Raw genomic sequence first — 21,767 nt, forward strand, 5'->3', positions numbered from 1 at the left:
TCTAAATAAGTTTTCTGATTACAGAAGACATGAATATTAGGAAAATTTGGATCACACAACCATATATTAATAGAAATAGATCTAGTACAAAATCGGTAGCATGTTGTATATTCTGATTTACCATCTTTTAAAACATTGATATTATAGTAGCTGATTTGTATATCAAGCTATGTACCATGCTCAATTTCTAAGCCCTTTAAGTATTCATTAATCAGATTGAGAACATTTTACCATACCATTAAAATATCTTCAAAAACAGTTTTTAATTTGTATGTAATATTTAACAATGCATATATATTATGATTTATTACACCACAGCTCTAATGATGGGCAATAAACTTATTTCTTCTGTTAGAAATAATTCTGTTTATACATAAAACTTTGTGTATATCACCCAGTCATTGAAGATGTGGTAACATGTTAACTAGCTTGTATGAGAGTGAAAGTTTACTATTAATGGATTCATCTGTTATCACCTTCAAACGATATGGCCTTTGCATATTCTCAAAATGTTTTGAAGCATCTGCTTTAAGCATCCATGTAAAATGAATGAGATTTGACAGACTTTAAATTTTGAAATTAGTTTTAAATGAGTCTCTCAAGTATTTATATAGTTTATTTTTCAAATTAAGTTTCAATGTCCCTTTTAAAAGAAAAAACCTCCAAAGAACAAGTTTTTAAATTGTATTATTGATGTGGGATTTTTGTGATTTGAAAACCATTCATGCAGCTTAAAAAAATTTATGATAGTCTGTCAAATATGCAAATAGTCTGTGGATTAAAAGTTAATTAATTCACTGGCGTTAAATCTTGAGGCCTTCAAAAAAATATTTTAAGAGTTAGTTTGGATAACTGAGTGGATTTAAAAGGGAAGTGGATTTCTTTAAAAATATTCCAAAAGTACTATATATTTCTCTAATAAAAAATAGTTGTCCTTGTAATTAGTTTTAAGTAATTAACTAACAGTGGCTCAGCCTGTTTCTTTGGGGACATATTATTTAGGAAATAGTCAAGGGATAGTTGGGATAAAGAAGGATTTATTAATGTTTGTTTTATTTTTAGAAGAAAATAATCTTAAAGTTATAGAAGCTTTAAGTAAACCCTGATTTTTTTTTAACATCTTTATTGGAGTATAATTGCTTTACATTGTGTTTTAGAATACGTATAGCTGATTCACTTTGTAAACACTGATTTTAAACTCTAAAAAATTACTTATAAATTATAAGGCAGTTTAAAGTAATTTTACAGTATAATAATAGATGCTAACAGTCTTCAGCAGGGTATTATGATTTTAATGGTAACATTCTTCCTTTCTGCTCTAGCCAATACGTGGCTTTCATTAAGTACTACACAGGTCTCTGACAGAGTTAATTGTCTAAGCCCGTTCTAAAGGCTAGAAATTTCTCTCAGGGAATCAAAGCATTATGCCGGAAACCAAAGACACAGATTAAGAGTGTGGACTTTAAAGAGGAGAGATGAGTCCTGTGCAATAAACAAAGATACTCTTATTGGTTTTAAAAGCTACAACCTTTTTTTTTAAAGTACCACTTCAGATCAGTTTAAACCCTTTGAGTTATAAACAAGACACGTGATCAGCTCATGAGCCAAACTCACTGAATTGTGTGGCTAGTACCTTAGCAATTCTACAACATCTGGTATTTACCTGTAGGTGGAACACCGTGGGAAAATAAATATGGTATCAAGCTTCAAAAATGCCAACTCTAAGAAGGGAGGGAGGACAAACATAGAATCTACAAGAACCCTAAGCCTGAAATACAAAATAAAATCTTTAAGCCAGTACTCATGATCCTTAGATGTGGGATGGGCGGAAGTTTGATTCAGCACTATTAAGTGATAGCTAGTTGGGTATTTGTGCAAATAAGATCACAGAAAGCTTGTTTAAACCAAAGGCCTACTTTGAAAATCTTTTAGTATTTTTAGGAGTAAATTTTGCTGATCCCAAACTCATTTATGCACTCTTCAAACATTTATTAAAACATCTGCTATATGTTGGGACATGGTCCAAAACTTTGGGATCTAGGAAGTGAAAGATATAGACCCTGATTTCAAAGGAGAATGAACATGCCAGAAAACCAATGAGTGTAATACAGTGAAATAAGAATTATAAAAGGATGAACTTGGTGCTGGAAGGAGTTCAGAGAGGTTCCTCTGAGAGAAGAAAAGAGAGAGAAGGTAGTGCTCAGTCTTGGAAGGAGTTCTGAAGGATGAGTGGAAGTTAGCCAGATGGACTTGGGTCAAGGAGCAAGATCTTGTGCAAAGAGATGGCAGTATTGGAGAGCTTGCCCTGTTTGGGGGAACACGGAAGTAAAAGGCTGGGAACTAGACTCATAACATGTGGAAGCAAGATAGAACATGAACCTGAAGAAACATGCAATTGAAGAGCCTCTATATCTTGCCAGTTGCTGGAATTTTATTCTGAAGGCTGTGGGAAGCTGTGGGAAGCCACTAGAAGGTTTTCAGGAGGGTTGGATTCTGACCACAGCAGGGAGAAAAGATTAGAAAGAGATATGGTGGAGGCAAGGGCACCAACTCACAGCCTACAGCAGGGATCCAGGTGCAAAATGATGAGGTAACGGGTCCATCTTGCTTAACCCTTCCCCGTCCATATCTCCACGCATGCTCTCACACTTGAAAGATGCCTTTCCTGACTCTTCAGAGAGTAACTATGCTAATGATAGTAACTTATATCTATTGAGTTCTTATTGTGTGCCAGACAATTCTACACCTTTACAGGTCACAAATGATATAATTCTCAAAACAGCCCTGTGAGGAAAGTACTATCATTATCTCCATTTTACAGAGAGAAAAAAAAAAAGGAACAAGGCAGTCACAAAGCAAATAAGTGACAGGAACTTTTTTCAGAGTCTGCTTTTGACCAATTTGCTCTCATTACTGTCTTCAATAACATAATTATTTGGTTAATTTCTCTCCTTTGTCCTGATTACTCCCCTCAGTTTTATTTTGATTTTGTTTTGGCTTAGTGAGCTTTCAGTCACCCACACCCACCAGTGTTTTAGTTTCTGCACCTAGACTCGACCCTGGCAGGACCCTGGGTTGACCCCTCAGCTGAGGTCACCTGCCTCCAGGTAAGACTTGGCTGCATAGACAGTGGGATGGAGAAGAAAGGGTGTAAACTATTCACAAATTAGAATTTGTGGGATTTGTTGACTAAATGTGTTGGGTTAGGAAGAGAACAGGCACAAGGGTGTTATACCATAATTATTGGTTGTCAATACTCAATGTTTACATTATGTAGATTAAAAAGTATCATTCACTGTGACCTATATAGGGAAATGTGACTGTATCTCCTTTCTAGTACTACTTGTCTTTTCTCTGGGATTAATAATTGCCTTATTTTTTAATTTGCTGTTTCCCATGTACCTATCATTATTTTGTTCCTCAAGTCTCTGACAGAAGTATAAATCTTTTCTCACTGCATCACCCATGAGGAAATCTCTCAAGTTCAATTTTTACTTGCAGACATCTCTCCAGCCTTCCTTACATCCACTCCGAATCAGACCATTTGCTCTTTAAGGTTGTCTGATCTCTTGAAGTCCTGGGGCTTCCCTTTACCATCTTCCTATGACTTGCTTTTGCCTCACTTCTACATCCTGTATCACATGTCTTCCAATTTCTTATTCTATTTCTTAGCTTTGTTGGAGCATATTATCCCACAGTTGCTGAGAAAGTTCATGGAAACTGGGCAGAGTTTACATTATGCCCCACATGTTAGTGATAGACATGCATTCTGATGCTGGTCTTCTGTCCTGATTGAGTTTAAATGTTTTGAATTTTATGTCAGCACAGGAGGTAAATATTTTGAGAATTTACATGTCTGAAAATAACTGTATTCTATACCACATAGGATTTGGACATCATTTACTTAGAAATTTGAAGTTATTGCTGAATTGTCTTCAAATTCTGGTGTTAATATTGATACATCCAAAATTACTCTAAATCCTGATTTGTAGTAAGTGACCTATTTTCTCTCTTTGAAGTGTTATGGGTCTTCTTTTTATCTCCATTGCTCTGGCAGTTTCTAGTTTTTTTTCATTTATTGAGCTGTATATACTCTGTGAGGTATTTCAGTTCGATGACTTTTGATCTTCAGTTCTGGAAATTTTTCTTCTATTATTTCCCTGACAATTTTCTCTGTTAACATTTTATCTAGTCTCTTTTTCTGGAACTACTATTATTTTAACACTAGAACCCCTGAACTAATCTTCTTTCTTATATTTTCTTTCCTCTCTTCTAGTCTTTGTGTTTTTTTGTTATACTTTCCAGGGAATATCCTCAAATGTATCTGCTCAAACTTCTGTGCAATTTTTAATTTCTGCTTTCCAAGAGTTGATTTCCAAGAGTTTCTTTTTGTTCTCTGAATGTTCCTTTTTTATAACCTCCTGTTATTTTGTGGATGCAATCTTACCGTTTTTGATGAATAACTAATTTTATTGAATTTTCACTTAAAAAGATAGGTTTCTTTCTTTATTTTATTGAGGTATAATTGATGAATAAAAATTGTATATATTTAAAAATTGTATATATTTATATATCATGATTTTATATGTGTATATTGGAAATGATTACCACAATCAAGCTAATTATCACATCTGTTACCTCACCTAGTTACTTCTCTTAGCTCTCAGAATAATACTTACAGTTTCTCTGAAATTTTCTTTTGGTCTCTGGATTATCTCTGTTTGCCTGATATTTTTTTTAATTGTTTTGCTCTTTTTTGTGTTAAAGGATTTCCTCTTATGTTTGATGATCCCTGGTGGTCCATTTGTATTTATGAGAACAATAACAATGTGTGTGTGGTGGGGAGTGCCTGTGGAGTGGTGAGTTTCTGAGTGGGAGCCTTATTTTAGGGATCAGGCAGGCAGTGAGCTACAGACTTTTCTTCTTGGGAGTGTCAATTTCTCCATAGAGGAATTACCTAATTCTTGGCCTGGGGAAGTGACTTAAGCCTGCTGTCACCATTCTGAGAGCTAAGCAAGGGAAAGGAGCATTTCTTCAAACTATCTGAAAAATAGTACTGGCTCTTCTTTAATTTGTTTTGTATTTCCTCCCAATTTGTTGGGATTAGTGAGACTTTTCTTCATGAACAATTAGTAAACATTTGGACCAATCCTATAAACTATGACTGTCACCATATACTTTAAAATTTGTAAGACTCTAAAAATCATCTTTACAGATGGTGAAATTATTTTACTAACTTGCCATAATGACCGAAATTTTTACCATTAAGCTCTGTGTAGAAAACTTCCTTTAGATGCACCTGTGTTGCCTGAAAGAATTACCCATCATCAATTAAAATATCATGTTAGCTAGTCATCTCTTAATCCGGATCCTCTGAAAGAATGGCGTGCAGAACATGTCTCTTTTGATTGGGAAGAGAGTAGAGGAAACATACATAATGGTATACTAGCCTTCATTTCCCTAATGGAGTATCATAACTGAGGGTCCTGGGATGCATTAGGAACCTGGGGGACAGGGTGCCATGTGGAAATGGAGAAAGAACACAAAGAAACAGAGCCACTAGAAAAATCCTCCCTTCACAATATTTTCAGAGGAAAAGCAAAATTAACAGCTGGTTTGATCTGTAAAAGTAAGAATTTAAATGTAACCAGAGTGGCAGGAGCCCCATAGAATATATCTAGGGAGGTTTTATGGATAAGTCCCTTTGAGCAGAGTTCTAAAGTAGGAAAAGTAACATGATGTGGGGGTAACATGACTGAGAAAAAAAAAATCATTGTTATCTATCTATCTATCTATCATCTATCTATCTATCTATCTATCATCTATCATCTATTATCTATTATCTATCTATCTTTCTATCTATCATCTATCATCTATTATCTATCTATCTATCTATCTATCGTCTATTATCTATCTATCTATCTTTCTATCATCTATCTATCATCTATTATCTATCTATCATGTTATTAAGCGTTTTTTTTTGGTAATGTAAGTAAGCTGTGTAGATTCACATGTGCTCATGCAAAGAGAATTAGAGAAATGAGATTCTACATGAATCATTAGAGTTAAAATACCACATTTATCTGAAAATACCTGAACTATCCTGATAAATGAGACAAAAAGTGTCAAATTTACATTTTTAAAAGCTTATGTATTTAATATGGATGGATCCAAACAAAGAAAATAAATAACTGGATTTCACATAGTTCAGAAAATTCAGAAACTACCCAAGTCCTAGACACAGTACGTTTGGCTGCATCACCTTGGTGATGAGGCTGCAGAATCCAATGTCTAGAACAGTGTTTGCTTCCCTGGGTGATTCCAACAGGCTTGGGCTTGCTCACTATCTTCTAGGGACCTCACTGCTCAGATACTGAGCTGCTCCAAAAACGGATGCAGGTAACTGGGAAAGCCATGGCTTGCTCTAGGTACAACTGGAACTTGGGTCAGGGAAGAAGAACAAAACTACTGCTGAACAGGGAGATCAGCTCGGTGCTTTGTGACCACCTAGAGGGGTGGGATAGGGAGGGTGGGAGGGAGGGAGATGCAAGAGGGAAGAGATATGGAAACATATGTATATGTATAACTGATTCACTTTGTTGTAAAGCAGAAACTAACACACCATTGTAAAGCAATTATACTCCAATAAAGATGTTAAAAAAAACCCAAAAAACTACTGCTGAGTCTGGTCTTCTAGGAGCTGGAAAACAGAGGCCACTTTGCTTTTCTTAAACATCAAGGCCAAGCTTCATTGGGGGCAGGGTTGTTTAATATTCAAGAGTTCAGACTGAAGTCCATCTCTGGTAATTGTATTACTTATATTTAAATTCCTTTGCAATTTCAAATAGAAAAGTTCTATCTTCCTCTTTCTGCTATTGCTCCTCCCCCCATATACCCTCTTTATTTATTGTGTTTTGTGGGTTGTCAGTATTGTGGTTCAGTGTTTAAATATTAGCTGTGTTTTATCAAACAGATTAGGTTATTATTTGATGTGGGGAAACTTTGGAAATGAAAGGTGATAAAGGATTACAAATTTGCAGGTATTGCAATATACCACTTATTTAAAGTAGTTTTAAATTGGGGGATTAGACATTATATTATCAAGGCTTTGCATTCTTACCCCTAGAGATTTATCTAATGCTTTGAGCAAGTATTTTAAAAATTTTGTGTAAACAGAACTTTGAAAATAGAACAAGATTTTTAGAGGTACTCTAATTTGAAGAGGCACTCAGATAAATCCTCTTACAAAGCCAGGGGCTGCCATCTATTTTATCTGTCTTCAAAGTTTGGATTTTGTACTTGGGTATCTTCAAGTACACATACCTATGAACCAGAAGTTACACAGAAACTTAGTGTGTCCTTTAAGTTTTTTCCAAAAGACTTTTTATTGGTCCTTAGTCATAGCTAGATTTTTAGGAGAAAAAAAAGAATGAAAAGTGAGAAATGAACTCAAGTATCTAATTCATGAATTGAGATATATTAAATATATTTATAGGAACATTTAGGACCTCAAAACTAAAGTTCTTTCCTTAGCAGTAGTCATCTGGTTATTGACTAGAGGTAAATTATGACTCAATGTTTCAGTTTCATATTAAATGAGAATTAAGTACCCAGGAGCCAAATGATAAAAGAGACTTTGTCTAGAAAATGCTTTTAGGAAATAGTGCATGTAATTAACTAGCAAGTCTCTTCTTCTAAGCCCCTGCTTTGTTTTCATGAACTCTATACATCCTTATTTGATGGGAAAATTTGGACAACTTGCATTAGCAACCCATGTCCTGAGTTAATAGCCATGTCTGGCTATTAATAAGTTAAATGTCTTTGAAAGAAAAATTGAGAGGAAAGGAAAGAAAGATATCTCTTCTGAAATTTCAAAAGAGGAATCCCCACCTCCTTTTCTTGCCAGTGCTCTAAACTGGGTATGAATTTGGTGACTGCTGGGCGGTTTTTGGAGTGGATCTTTGGGTCAGTGTGCACAGTTCATGTCTTGCTTATTATTTCTAATCCCTGGCTCTTAACTCAGGATTTTTTGCTTTGATAAAGCAGTCAGTAGAGAGGGCTGGCCAAGGTAGTTGGACAGAGTGAAAAGACATCAAAGAGACTCTTTGCTTCATATTCATAAGACTTTCTTTCATTTTTATAACCTAAGGCAAATATTAGATTTTAAATGATAAAGAATTTTACTCTAAATTTGATCAGGGAAAATGGATAATTCTGAAAAAGCTCTGCATATCTCAACATGGATAAATCTTGTCAATGTAAGTTTTAAATGGAAAAAAAAAAGCCAGTTGAAAAGAATTCATTTAATATGATACCAATTATGTAAATTTTAAAATACTTTATATTTTTATGGCTACGTAGGCACATGAGAAGGATACATTTACAGTCACAAAAAGGATGAGCACCAACTCCAGGAAGGTAGTTATTTTAAGGGAAGAAGAAAGGAACAAGGTGGGCTGGGGTGAATTGGGACTGTGGTTGTAATCTGTTTTTCTTCAAAAAAGGAGAAAAATATATCGGAAGGATATATGGCAGAATGTTAGTACTTTTAAAATCCAGGTTTATGCTATTTTAGGTTCTCTTAGAATATTTAATACTTAAAAATTTGCAAAATTTTTATAAATAAAATGTCTCTGAGGTTGCTGAAGTACTTGAGTTCATTTTAACAAGCCTTTATTGAGAATCTACTATCTTTTAGGCATTAGGGAGGGTGACATGAGGATGACTCAGTCCCTACCCTAAGGAACTCACTGGCAAGGGAGAAAGAGAGATGTAATAAATACCCACAATAATCTGTGGTAATCACAATCATGTTATGCATAATGGTTTCTAAATGGAATGACTGACTCTGAGATGACTTTACTAGCTGAACGTTGAGAAAATCTAGGCCAGGTTAATGACAAAAAAAAAATCATTACAAATTGAATTTTAAAATAAATTATTTTCATATTTAATATTTCAAATGGATTGCTAACAAAATATTCTCAAAGAGAGGTCCTCAACTATAACTGGCATATGCTCCCATGTAATTTATTGGGCTGGCCAAAAAGTTCGTTCAGGTTTTTCCATAACATCTTATGGAAAACCTGAACGAACTTTTTGGCCAAGCCAATATTTAAATAAATATTTATTATGTACCTTAGCAGATGTTTCCTTTGTATTCCCTTCTAGGTCTGTCTTTATGATTCATTTTTTTTCATGGAAATGTTGTTTTCCTAGCTAGATAAATCTCTACAGAGAGGTTTTTGTATTTTTATCACCCAATCCCTAGAGCTTTAAGTATAACCCTATATAAACAGTAACAATGGTTCAATTTTTATTGAATGCCTACTGTATGTTATAGGAGCATAGTAAAAGAGTACTTACCCTAAACTCAGAATTCAGGGTCAAGGGTAGCAGGAAAGACATGGGGAGTTAAAATCTATATTGCCCCAAATATGTGGATACAGTATATGAAGAATGTAATGCCACATATGAAGATGGTGCAAATGACATCCATCACTTCAGGCAAAGGAAACACTATAGTTAATTACCAAGAAGGTTGGCAAGGCATTTTGGAATCTGAACAGCGCACTATTGGTTCCCCTTCTTGAGAAAATATTAATGGAAAACAATAAAGTTTTTTCTACCCAACTTTCATCCAAAGAAAAACTACCACAAAACAGCATTCTACTGTTGGGGTAGATATAAAAACAGGAAAAAAGGAGTTTGTTCTATTCATAGCTGTGCTTGGTGACTAACAGATTTTCATCAAAAATTGTTAAAAATAGAACAGTAAATATTTGACATCTCAATTTTAATTAAAATGAGCATAACATGATACCAGGGTGAGAAAAATAAGAGAGATCCCTGATAAATTTGCAAAGAGGGAACAGGTACAATATCTGAGTCACAGGATTAAATACACATGACACCTGTTGGCTCAACAGCAAACTCCATTCCCAGGACCCTTATTGTATTTATATGTTATTTGCATACATTGGTCCCCTTAGCAACCAAACAACTTGGGGTTCCAAAAGCTGTACCTGAACCAAAAACCTGTTTGTGGAAAAGAAGAGTTTTATCTGTGTCCAGAAAACAACATTGATAACAATGAAAGGGAAAAAAAAATCAAGCAAACCTGGAAGCATTTAAAGCAATCATAGTTGCTAAGGAGATAGAAAGTAAAGTCAACACAATTTAAGGGCTAGTTTCAGATAGCAACAGTCCAAAACGTTGGGGCCATAGCCAAAGGGAGATCTGAGTATGTGCATGATAAAGAAAGTGGCAACACCACATCTATAACGATGAGAAGAGACCTTTAAGTCTGTTTCTGGGCTCCCAGTACAGCCTTGTGAACCCACCTACTATTCCCTTCCTAATCCAACTGGATCTCACTTATCCACCTTTGTTGGCCACATCCTGGTACGGACTTCCCTCCCATCAGGTGGAAGGGGAAAGGCTTCCTGCCTGGGAAGAAGCTGCCTGAGTTGCAGAGTTCTCTTCTTTCTAGAACAGAAGTGCTGGAATTTGACTCCATCTTTTGCAGCTGTCTTTTCCTTTCTGAATCCCAATTGCTCATTTGGTTCCTAAAAGCCAGCTTCCAGGTGTTTGCTGGCCAAGCCCCAGAAGATTAACGACCTCTTCCTTTTTGTTTCACTTCTTACCTCAGATCCATCTTCTTTCCCTCTCTCCATGATTTAGTGCTATCACTGGGAATAATACTATTAATAGCGATCATTGTTTACTGAGTTCTTACTCTATTTAGGGCACTGTTCTAAATACTTTTCAAGCATTAACTCTTTTAGGTCTCATTAACAAGTTGAGGATGACTACTTTTCACCCCCATTTCACAGATGAGGAAATAAGGCACGGCTAATAAGTGGCTGGGCCTGGATTTGAAACTAGGCAGCTCACAGTCTTTACCAGTGACTATGCTGACCTTCATGTGAATCTGTGTGATAATAGAATTATATGGGATAATAAAGGACATGGAAGAAATACAGTGACTTTCAATGTACTGAAAATACCTTCATGTGAATTAAATGCTTTTTGATGATAAATGTCACAGTTATGAAATCCTTCTTTGAAAGTCATGAGAGGTGGTGATTTTGTGTGTGTTGGGATGGTGGTGGTCTTTTATTCATACCGATCCAAAAAACATTTGCATACCTACTGTGTGTTCTAAGAAATCAAAAAGAATTCAGATGAGATAGTTGTCTTCAGAGAGCCTTTAGTAGAGAAAGCAGGACATAGAGACAAATGTATACACAAGAGTAAGCGGTGCTATGAATTTATATAAGGATCCATAGGCAATTGTGATCAAATTTATCAGAGGTAAAGAACAGGGAAGGTTTCACAGAGGAGAATAGTCAGGGTATATGATCAGACAACTGTCCTGATCAAATTAAATTAATTGTCTAACTATATTTTTTATTTTCTAATATCTAAAGACCCAGATTTCACAGGAACTTGGGACTTCATCATATCTTGTTCTTATTCAAATTATAGTTACAGGGATTATGTAGTAGTGAAGTTTCTATGCTGGTTCCAACTGTTTTCCCAGTGGATGCTTTGACAGCTCATAAATATATTTGCATAATTGGCTGTGTTAGTCCTGGTGTGATGTTGACATGTGACTCTCAAGGTTTGAGAAAAGCTTTATAGAGATTGTGACAACCCTGAATTAACATTTTGCCCTAATTTATTACCCAATTGTGCACATTAATTATCTCATGGAGGGGTTTGTGGTGATGATGGATGAGAAGGTCTGTATTTTGAGTGGCTGCTTAGGAAAGGTCACGGTGCTCTCTGTATTGTCTAGCTTTAAAACATTTCAGATGTGATTTCCAAGCTGAAAGCTGAACCAACATAAGAACATTCCATGGTAACTAACCTGCATCTGTTGGACTCCACTAGCAAGCTGTTGTAGGGCTAGAGCCAGATGCCCATCTGAAGCATCTAGCCATGTGGCAGAAGTAAACAGATATTAAGCTTGAAACCTGAGAGAAAAGTATAATTAAGGAAATTTCATCAGAAGTGAGTTACACCATCTCAGAGGAGAAGAAACAACAGCGTTCAAGATACATTCTTTCAAAGGAGGGAGATAAACTTGAGAATCCACAGGAAGTGTAAGTTACTTCATCTTATGTGCAGTACAGTGCAGTAATGCATGTTTGGGCACAGAATTTTGGGTGAGTGAGGGGTTGCTTCTTCTATAATATAGCATAGTACCTGGAGCTCCAGGAAAGGGGAGCTTATGCAACAGAAGAGAATTCCCATGTGTGATCTAGCAGGGAGGGTAAGTATCAGTGAAACAAGGCAGCAGAGTCAGGACTAGGGTGGGGCCAGTGAGGCCAACTTGTGCCAATGCAGGGTTGGATCCTCCTTATTTAAAATTTTGAACATTTTGTTCATCATGAATTTTTCACATTGATTTTAAAAACTACTGTATTAAAATATTATTTAGCTGTGTTTTTGATGCCCCTTTAAATTTTGTGCCCTAGGGGAGTGCTTCACTAGCCTTATCCTAGTGCCAGCCCCACATGACTACAATTGAAGTGAGGTGTTTCAACACTTACCATAGCCTAGAAAATGGAATCATTGCATTTCATTGCAGATATGACCTCACAGGGCATCTAATGTTACCTGAACCCAGAGGCTGAAATCAGAGAGCCTCAGGACCATGTGCAGCCTACAGATATGTTTTATTTGCCATTATCACCGTTTATTTTTGAAAATTGATTTAGTGGCCCCCATTTTGAAATTGAAAGGTTTCTTCTAAAACAATTTGGATATCTGACTTCTCTTGGAAAATTGGAAGCTCTAACACATTGGATCTATGTTCCTTCACGGCAATAATCAACTAAAGATGACTAGAATATCTCCTCCAGTTCACTGGTTCACTAGACCCACTTCGTGCATGTATGTTCCTGCCTGATGCTATAGGCATAGCGATTCTGAGCCCTAATTAACTGCAGGATTCTTTCAATAATACTTCTTAATAATGGGCTTTCATTCATTTAATCAGTATTGATTTTTGTGCCTATCATATGTAAGATATTGTGCTAAGGAATAAGATGACAAGATCCCTTCTCTCTTGGAACTTGTTTTAGTCTCATAGGCAATGTTATGGGTTGAATTGTGTCGCCACCAAAAGGTATATTGAAGTCCTAACCCCAGTACCTGAGAATGCGACATTATTGGGAAAAGGGGTCTTTACAGAGGTAATTAAGTTGAAATGAGGTTGTTAGGATGGGCCCTAATCCAGTATGACAAGTGTCCTTTAAAAAAATGAGAAATTGGGACAGAGAGACAGACACAAACAAGGAAAACAATGTGAAGACATACAAGGAGAAGATGGCCATGGGATTGGTGATGTATACACAAGCCGGGGAATGCCAAGGATCACCGGCAAATACCAGAAGCTAGAAGCAGCAAGGAAGGATTCTCCCCTAGTTCTGTCAGAGGGGGCATGGCCCTGCTGACACCTTGATTTCTGATTTCTAGCCTCAAGAACTGAGATCAAAATTTCTGGTGTTCTTAGCCACCCGAGTGTTTGGAACATTATCATGGCAGCCCTAGAAAACTAATATAGGCAGTGACTAAATAATAATCTGAAGAAGTAGTTTTATAACACTTGTGACCAGGACAATGAGGGGGAGTACAGAGTGCTATGAGAGTGTATATGTTGGGGTGGTGGGCTGATCTTGTTAGGAGGTGATGGAGCATTTTCTGAGGAAGGTATGCTTTAGCTGAGGTCTAGAGAAATAGTATGTTATTTTCTAGTAGTGAGGGAAACAGGCACAGTCTAGGCTAGAAGGACTGGTATGTGTTAAGGCTCTAAGGAAAGAAGGAGTAGGGGATACTCAAGAAACCGGAAATGAGAAGAAAAGCTGGTGAGCTGGGCCCTATATAGTAGTTGTATTGATTTACCAGCTATGTTACTTTGGGGAAGTTACTTTAACTTCTCTGAGGATAATAACCTCATATGGTTGTTATGAGAAGTAAACGAAGTAGTAAATGAAATGGTCTTGAACGAAGGGCTGGTGCAAATGCCTCATTAGATGTTACCTATTGTTATGATTCCTCTTCTTATTGTTACTGTTATTATTCACAGGGCAAGGATTTTTGAGGCCCTGAGAATGCCCTTAGCCTATTAGTCTCTATGGTGAAGGCAGTGGGAAGTTCATGTATGCTTTTAATCAGGGCTTCAGTTTAACCAGATTTTATTTTAAAAACTTCATCTGGCTGCAGTATGGAGAATGGATCAGAGATCAGTGGAGTTGAGGCCACTGGTGAAGGTCCTGGGGACGGGTGGTGGCGGTGGCAGTGTTCTCGCCTTGATCACTTTGTAGAATTTGGAGAGATCACACAATCATCTTAACAATTTAAAAAATTCTACCAAAAGCTGCTTTCTTCTTTGTTTTAGCGCTTTCTTATAGAACAAACATGCCTTGGGTGATGCATGTGTTTTTAATCTCAATTCTTCCATAAACTTAGTAGATGGCCTTGAGCGAGGCTTGTATGTGCTCATGTAATCATAGACACAAAAAGGTATGAGAGAAAGCTAGATTCTATACATAAATGGTGAAATTAAGATCTTTGGTTATTGAACACATTAACAAATATCTTTAGGAGATTCCAAATCCTCACATTCTCCATTTGCTTTTTTATTGCCTTTATATCTTGTGACTTAATTTTAGAAGAGAAATTGAATTGATTTGTTCTTCATTGGTGTCAGAATTTGTAGTCTCAGGTGAAGGCAAAATGCTGGATTGGCAAACCTTCACAACAAATATAAGTTTTAAATAAAGTACTGGATGTGCTGGAAATTCAGGAGGTAATGAAAGCCATCAATAAAAATTTTAATTCTAGTTCTCTCTGGATTTTATGCCTGATTTTAATAAAAAGCATCACATTTGATATAATTTGTTTGCCTAATACTGTCAGACTTAAACAATTATCTAATGAATTCATTGTTAGTCTAGATATATATTAACAAAATGTTCATTTCCTAGTGATAGTTTATGATACTCAACTTTGAAAGGAGAAAGAAAATCTGGAGTAGAATTTCCTCTTTGTAAACTAAGTAAATGCTAATGTTTTCTGAATTTAATCTATTATAACAGAGTACCATTTTATAAGGATTTCTTTACTTTACAACATCCTTAGTCAATCTTATTCCCTGTTGAGCAAAATTATATATGAATATTAGCTTACTTTAGTAATTAACACTTAAGTGTACACTGATTAAAGAACTGATGTTTATATGCAAAAGTTGGGTGTTTTGACTTACATAAATTTTTAAAACTGAAAAGAAGTCACATGGGACTAAGAATTACCATTATAAAAGAGATTCTTATTTACATTTAAAAATCTTACCTTTCTTCATATTTTTGTGTATGTGTTTAATTTAAAGTAAGCAAATATATAAAGCCATTAAAAAAGATATTGCTGAGTGTTGTATATTTTAGAGTGACTTTAATTTTCACAAAATTAACCTCTTGATTTTGCAAAGTTTTATGAAAAAATGACATTTAAAAAAATTTTTCAGGGTGAGGTACTTTAATCTGAAACCTCCTCAATAACTCAATGATGTTTTACAAATAGACATGTACATGGTTTTACTAGTGTCATTCTTTCCTTATTTTAACTCCATGATTGCAAAGATTTGGTGTGTCTTCTTTGCTACTGTGTATCCCAAAATGCTAGAAAAATGCCTTTCTGATACACAGAAGGTGCTTAATAGCGAGAGTGAATGGTGATATGTACCAGTGCCTGCTGTGATTGCCAGCCACGGTGGCAGAGGGCCTGAGTTGTCATCTAGCCCAATCTCTTACCACTGCAAAAACCGCCTCTGTGATTATGAGCTATCAGAGCAGAGTGAACCCAAATTCTGCTTTTCCTCCAGGATTCGTAAAGTGTGCTCCCTGGACTAGTAGCATTAGCATCACCTGGGAACTTGTTATTCATGCCAGTTCTTAGGCCTCACCCCAGCCATAATGCCTCAGAAACTCTGGCACCGGGCTCAACAATCTGTGTCCTGTAAGCACTCCACACAATTCTGATGCACACTCAAGCTTGAGACCTACTGCTTGAGACGGTGCTTGTATGGGCACTTCTAACACCTACTCTTTGCTTCCTTTGCTATTCTTCTAATGATGTCCAACTTCCCTTCTGATTGACATATTCTAATTTTAGGCTTATGAATACTTCAAAATGAATGCATTTTGGCCTTTGAGGAATTGCCTTCTTAAAGTAACTTGCATAACTCAGGTCTGACTGACACTTTATAAGCTTACTTGGAATTTAACTCTTAGAGGTTGTATTACTATCTATTGCTGCACAGCAAATTACCCCAAAACTTAGCACCCGAAAACAAGAAACATTTTTGGTCTCACAGGTTTTTTTTAATTTTTTTAAATTGAAGTACAGTTGATTTACAATGTTGCATTAGTTCCAGGCATACAGCAAAGTGATTCAGTTATTTTCAGATTCTTTTCTATTACAGGTTATTACAAGATATTGAATATAGTTCCCTGTGCTATGGAGTAGGTCCTTGTTGTTTATCATTTTATATATAGTAGTGTGTATCTGTTAATCCCAAACTCCTAATTTATTCCTCCTCACCTTTCCCCTTTGGTAACCATAAATTTGCTTTCTATGTCTGTGAGTCTATTTCTATTATATAAATAAATTCATTTGTATCACTTTTTTTAGATTCCATATATAAGTGATATCGTATGATACTTGTCTTTCTCTGACTTACTTCACTTAGTATGATAACCTCTAAGTCCATCCATGTTGCTGCAAATGGCGTTATTTCACTCTTTTTTACGGCTGAGTAGTATTCCATTGTGTATATACACACCACATTTTCTCTATCCATTCATCTGTTCAGGGACATTTAAGTTGCTTCTCTAGCTTGGCTACTGCAGTGAACACTGGGGTGTATGTAGTTTTTCAAATTAGAGTTTTCATCTTTTCCGGATATATGCCCAGGAATGGGATTGCTGGATCATATGGTAGCTCTATTTTAATCTTTTAAGGACCCTTCATACTGTTCTCCACAGTGGCTGTACCAGTTTATATTCCTGGGAACAGTGCAGGAGGGTTCCCTTTTCTGCACACCCTCTCCAGCATTTATTATTTGTAGACTTTTGATGATGGCCATGCTGACCAGAGTGAGGTGATCCCTCATTGTAGTTTTGATTTGCATTTCTCTAATAATTAACGATGTTGAGCATCTTTTCATGTGTTTGTTGGCCATCTGTATGTCTTCCCTGGAGAAATGTCTATTTAGGTCTTCCACCCATTTTTTGATTGGGTTGTTTGTTTTTTTGATATTGAGTTGTATGAGCTGTCTGTATATTTTGGAAATTAATCCCTTGTTGGTCGCATTGTTTTGCAAATATTTTCTCCCATTCTGCAGGTGGTTTTTTCATTTTGTTTATGGTTTCCTTTGTTATTCAAAAGCTTTTAAGTTTAATTAGGTACCATTTGTTTATTTTTATTTCCATTACTCTAGGAGATGGATCCAAAAAAATACTGCTATGATTTATGTCAGAGAGTGTTCTGCCTCTGTTTTCCTCCAGGTGATTTCACAGTTTTTGAGGCTCAAGAATTTGGAAGGAACTTACTTGGGTGGTTTTGGCTCAGGGTCTCTCAAGAGGCCGCACTCAAGCTGTTATCTAGGACTCTAGTGATCTCATGGCTAGAATGGGGAAGGAAGCCTCCAAGCTCACTTACATGGCTGTTAGAAGACCTCAGGTGATCCACTTCCAGGTTCAGCTGGGCCTCTCCTCAAGGCTGCCTTATGACATGGCAGCTGGCTGCCACCAGAGTGAGAGATCCAAGAGAGAGTGAGAGAGTACACACAAGAGGGAAGCCTAACCTTGGAAGGGACATCCCATTGCTTGCAATGTATTCTGTTCATTAGCAGCTCACATTCAAGGGGGCTGGAGGGTTTCATAACACAGGGCATGAATACCAGGTGGCAGGAATCATTGGAGGTCAACCTAGAGACCCCATACAGGTAAATCATTTCTCACTTTCTCTAGTTCCTTGCTTTGTAATGTTTTGATTAGGACTTTCTAGTATCAGAAATCTCAAGACAAATTTGGCTTATACAAAAAGAAAATTTGTATGGCTTATGGTGTAGTTTGATACAGGTGATTGATAAAATGTAGTCACAAAGAACTGGTCATTTTGGTTCTATTTGCTCTGTACTGGCTCCATTCTAAGGTAGCTTCTTTTCTCATTGTCATAATAGTCTCCAAGACTTTCAGGTTCAAGATCAGTGATGTAGCATGAAAGTCTCTTTCCTCAGAAACCCTGGCATAAGTTCTGTCAGCTGAGTGGGTCACAGCCCTGTGCCTGAACCAGTTGAAAGGCTGAGGAATCATGACTGTGTTGGCTGAGACCCAGGACACACATGACACCGACAATCAGGGATGAGTCCCACAAGAGCCATAACAGCCATAACGGGGGAAGGTAAGTGTCCCTGGAGGGACCACATCAGGCAGGCATTTCACTGAAGTACTGCCTATGCTGTTGTCTTCTCTAAGTTTACATGAACTAGAACCTCTTGGAAAATGCCCACCCTCTCCCTCAGCATTCACTCCCCATACCCGGTGGATCACAGAGGCCTGATGATCTACTGCTCCCACCTCTCATATCCTCTCTTCCACTCCCATACAAGTCACCATGAATCTCTCACCTGGACTAAAGCAATAGCATCTAAACGTGCTTTCATTTGTGTTCACCTTCTGTCTGTTCTCCATGTAGCAACCAGAGTGATTTCTTTTAAATGTCATCTGATGAAGTTAGTGCTCTGCTGAAAATTCATCAAAGTCCCATTAACTAAATCCAAGGCCTTATGACCTGGTCTCTGCCTGCCTTTCTAGCTTGATCACTGTCTATCACCACTCCTCACTCTCTGAGCTCCCCAAATTCTCCAAACTTCTTCCTGCCACACGTTCTTCCTTCGCCCGAGGAAGCTCTTTCCTTACATTATGCCTCTTCCTCTCCACCCACGCTCATCTTCAGGGCTCAACTGTAATGTCACTTCTTTTGACAGGCCTGCCGGACCCTCCAACGTTATATACTCTTGTAATCTGTACCTTCTACTTATTGCATTGATTAGAATTTTAATTTTAGGTTTGTTTAGCACCTTCCCTCTCTAGACCATAAGCTTAATGAAGGCAGCAACCTTGCTATATCCACAGAGCTCCTGTTTGGTACTGGGTAGGCACTCAATAGGTATTTGACAAAAGTGATCCATTCTTCCTCATCTTAGACCTGTGCAATTGTGTTATCCAGAAGATTAAATAAATGCCAAGATTTATTATAGAGTTGGAATTTGTTGGTGGTCTTGCTAGGCTGGGAGCCCCCTGGTTCGTTGGGTTAGGTCAAGCACAAGAGAGAATGAAATTCTTTTGAGGACCTACAACGTTAAACACATATGTGTTTAATTCTTACAACAATCTCTTGTGGGTTCAGTGTAGTATCCCTGTTTTGCAGACGATGAAAGTGATGGTCAGAGAGACAAAGGGACTCCCTCAAACTCAACATTGTTCACAAATGGCAGAGTTAGGATACCCACAGAAGTCACCTTAACTCCAAAATTCTAGGTGTGAATGGAATTATGGAAAAGACAGTGGCATGCTCTTTTTTTGTTTACTTTTTGTTTTAACTATGAGTAGGCCACGGTCAAAAAAGAAACTGAACATGAAAGTGAAGTCCTGTAAATTTCTTGCTGCTGGTTGGAGCATAACAGCAACTCTGAAAGCACTGGAAGGAGGGGAGTATAGAATTTGGGGGCGCTAAATCTTTTTATTACATATTTCAGGTTTTCCTGTCCATTAAAATAAAGTTAATGTGTGTTGAGTAGCCTGGGTCTGGCAGCATGAAAGAAATAGAGTCCATCTATTTTTCTATGACAGTTTGGTGGGATTTATATGTATGAGAAATGCAGACATAAAATTAAACAGGATAAACCATCCCATTTCCTTGTTTCTCCAGTTGCAACGATACACAAATTAGTCTATCCCCTTTTTTCCCTCTTACTTGAAACACAGTGAGTAAGTGCAAGGTGGCTCTTAAAGGGGTAGGGGTCTTTAAATTGAAGGGGCTGTGGGCGGCTGCAGTAGAAAGCAGGGCTAGAGTCAGTGTGGGAACTAGTTTCTTGGTTCTTTTGAATAATTTGTGAGGTTGAGGCTAGCTTGTTGGAATGATTCCTGCTAATGCTACAGTTTGGAATTTTGTTTCTTTTTCAAATCTTATTTTAATGTCTCTGTAAAGTAAATCCGTGGCCCCCTACTCTCAGCCCTCTACATATATGTGTGCCTAATGTGAGAATAATGCAAGGGGAACATGGAGGACCACTGCCGCACATAACTTGATAGAGAAAAGGAGGGAAAATGGCAGATCAGCATTTGGGATTGGTGGTGAGTTCTTACATCCCATGAGGAAGGGATGCACCATACAGGCATATTTAAACTATGAGTTAATCCCACACTTCAGTAAGTATTAGCCAGTTGGACAGAGGACCAGTGCTTAGCAAGGTGTGGCTAAATTTGCAAAAGACCCAGATGGAACAAAAGAGAATCACCGAGCAAAAGGGGAAAAGTGAAAAAAAAAAGAATACTCAAAGTGTTTGGGATCATTTTACTCAGAGAACAAAAAGCCTGTGATTGGGTAGAAAATGATTCTGTAAGTGGTGGATTTATCTCATTTCCTATAAATGTAAGATACCTAGTTCCAAATATCTAGAAGGAGGCCAGATAAATGATGTCTGCCATCTCACTTTCATTCAGATGTTTATCAAACATGTATTTAGCGCTAGTCACTGGTTACTGTGGATACTATGGGGAACAGAAAGACATGGTTTATGCCCTAACTGAGCTTACAGTCTAGTTTAAAGAAGCACAACACAATGTGACAAGTGCAAAAATAGAAGCATAAGTTGTCCTGGGAAGCAAATAATGAAAGGATTTACGAGAAACTTTTAACTGCTGGGGGATCTGGAAGATAATACCTGTGATGGTTAGTTTGATGTGTCAACTTGGCTAGGCTATAGCACCCAATTATCTAATAAGACACTGACCTAGGTGTTGCTGTGGAGGTATTTTGTAGATGTGGTTAACATCTACAGTCGGACTTTAAGGAAAGATCACCCTTGATGATGTGGGTAGGGCACATATAATCAGTTGAAGGTCTTATGAACAAACACTGAGGTTTCCCAGAAAAGAAATTCAAGACTGAAGCATTAACTCTTGCCGGATTTTCCAGAACTACCCTGGGGATTTCAGATGGACTCTACAGCCCCCGTGGTTTTGTTGAGTCAATTCCTTAAAATAAAATTTATATACACACGAAAACATCTTATCTGTTCTGTTTCTCTGGAGAACCCTACTGATGCAGTGTCTTAGTCATGTAAAATTGGGGAGAGGACTGCGGAAGGTGTGTGAGGGAAGATGACAGTAGCCAGGAGGACCAGGAATGAAAAAGAGAAGCCAGATCAGGAAGCATATTACCTGTGACCCAGAGAGTCTAGAAGGGTTTTAAGTCAGCATTCACATTTGAGAAAGGACATCCGATTATACTATTATTGAGAGCAGAAGTCGAGAAAAACATGTTTCAATTCCAGCAGGAAGGAATTCCTAATAAGGAGGACATTTTTAACAGGAGAAAGAAGGAGACAGCCGGCTGAACCTATTCTGGAATTTAGAAAGTAATTTGGCATTTCAAATCGTAGACGGCCACAGCCTTGCGAAAGGTTTACA

At 37.2% G+C, this 21,767-nt stretch overlaps 1 protein-coding gene across 1 annotated transcript in view; it reads left to right on the plus strand.

Moving 5' to 3' along the window:
• Window positions 1-21,767, plus strand: part of KCNK2 (potassium two pore domain channel subfamily K member 2) — a 243,837-nt gene that overhangs the window by 46,869 nt on the left and 175,201 nt on the right. The window lies entirely within an intron of this gene.

The sequence above is a fragment of the Delphinapterus leucas genome, chromosome 1 (genome assembly GCF_059928025.1).
Source record: "Delphinapterus leucas isolate spDelLeu-1000000601 "Yukka" chromosome 1, BTC_Dleu_Yukka2, whole genome shotgun sequence".
Classification (NCBI taxonomy): domain Eukaryota; kingdom Metazoa; phylum Chordata; class Mammalia; order Artiodactyla; family Monodontidae; genus Delphinapterus; species Delphinapterus leucas.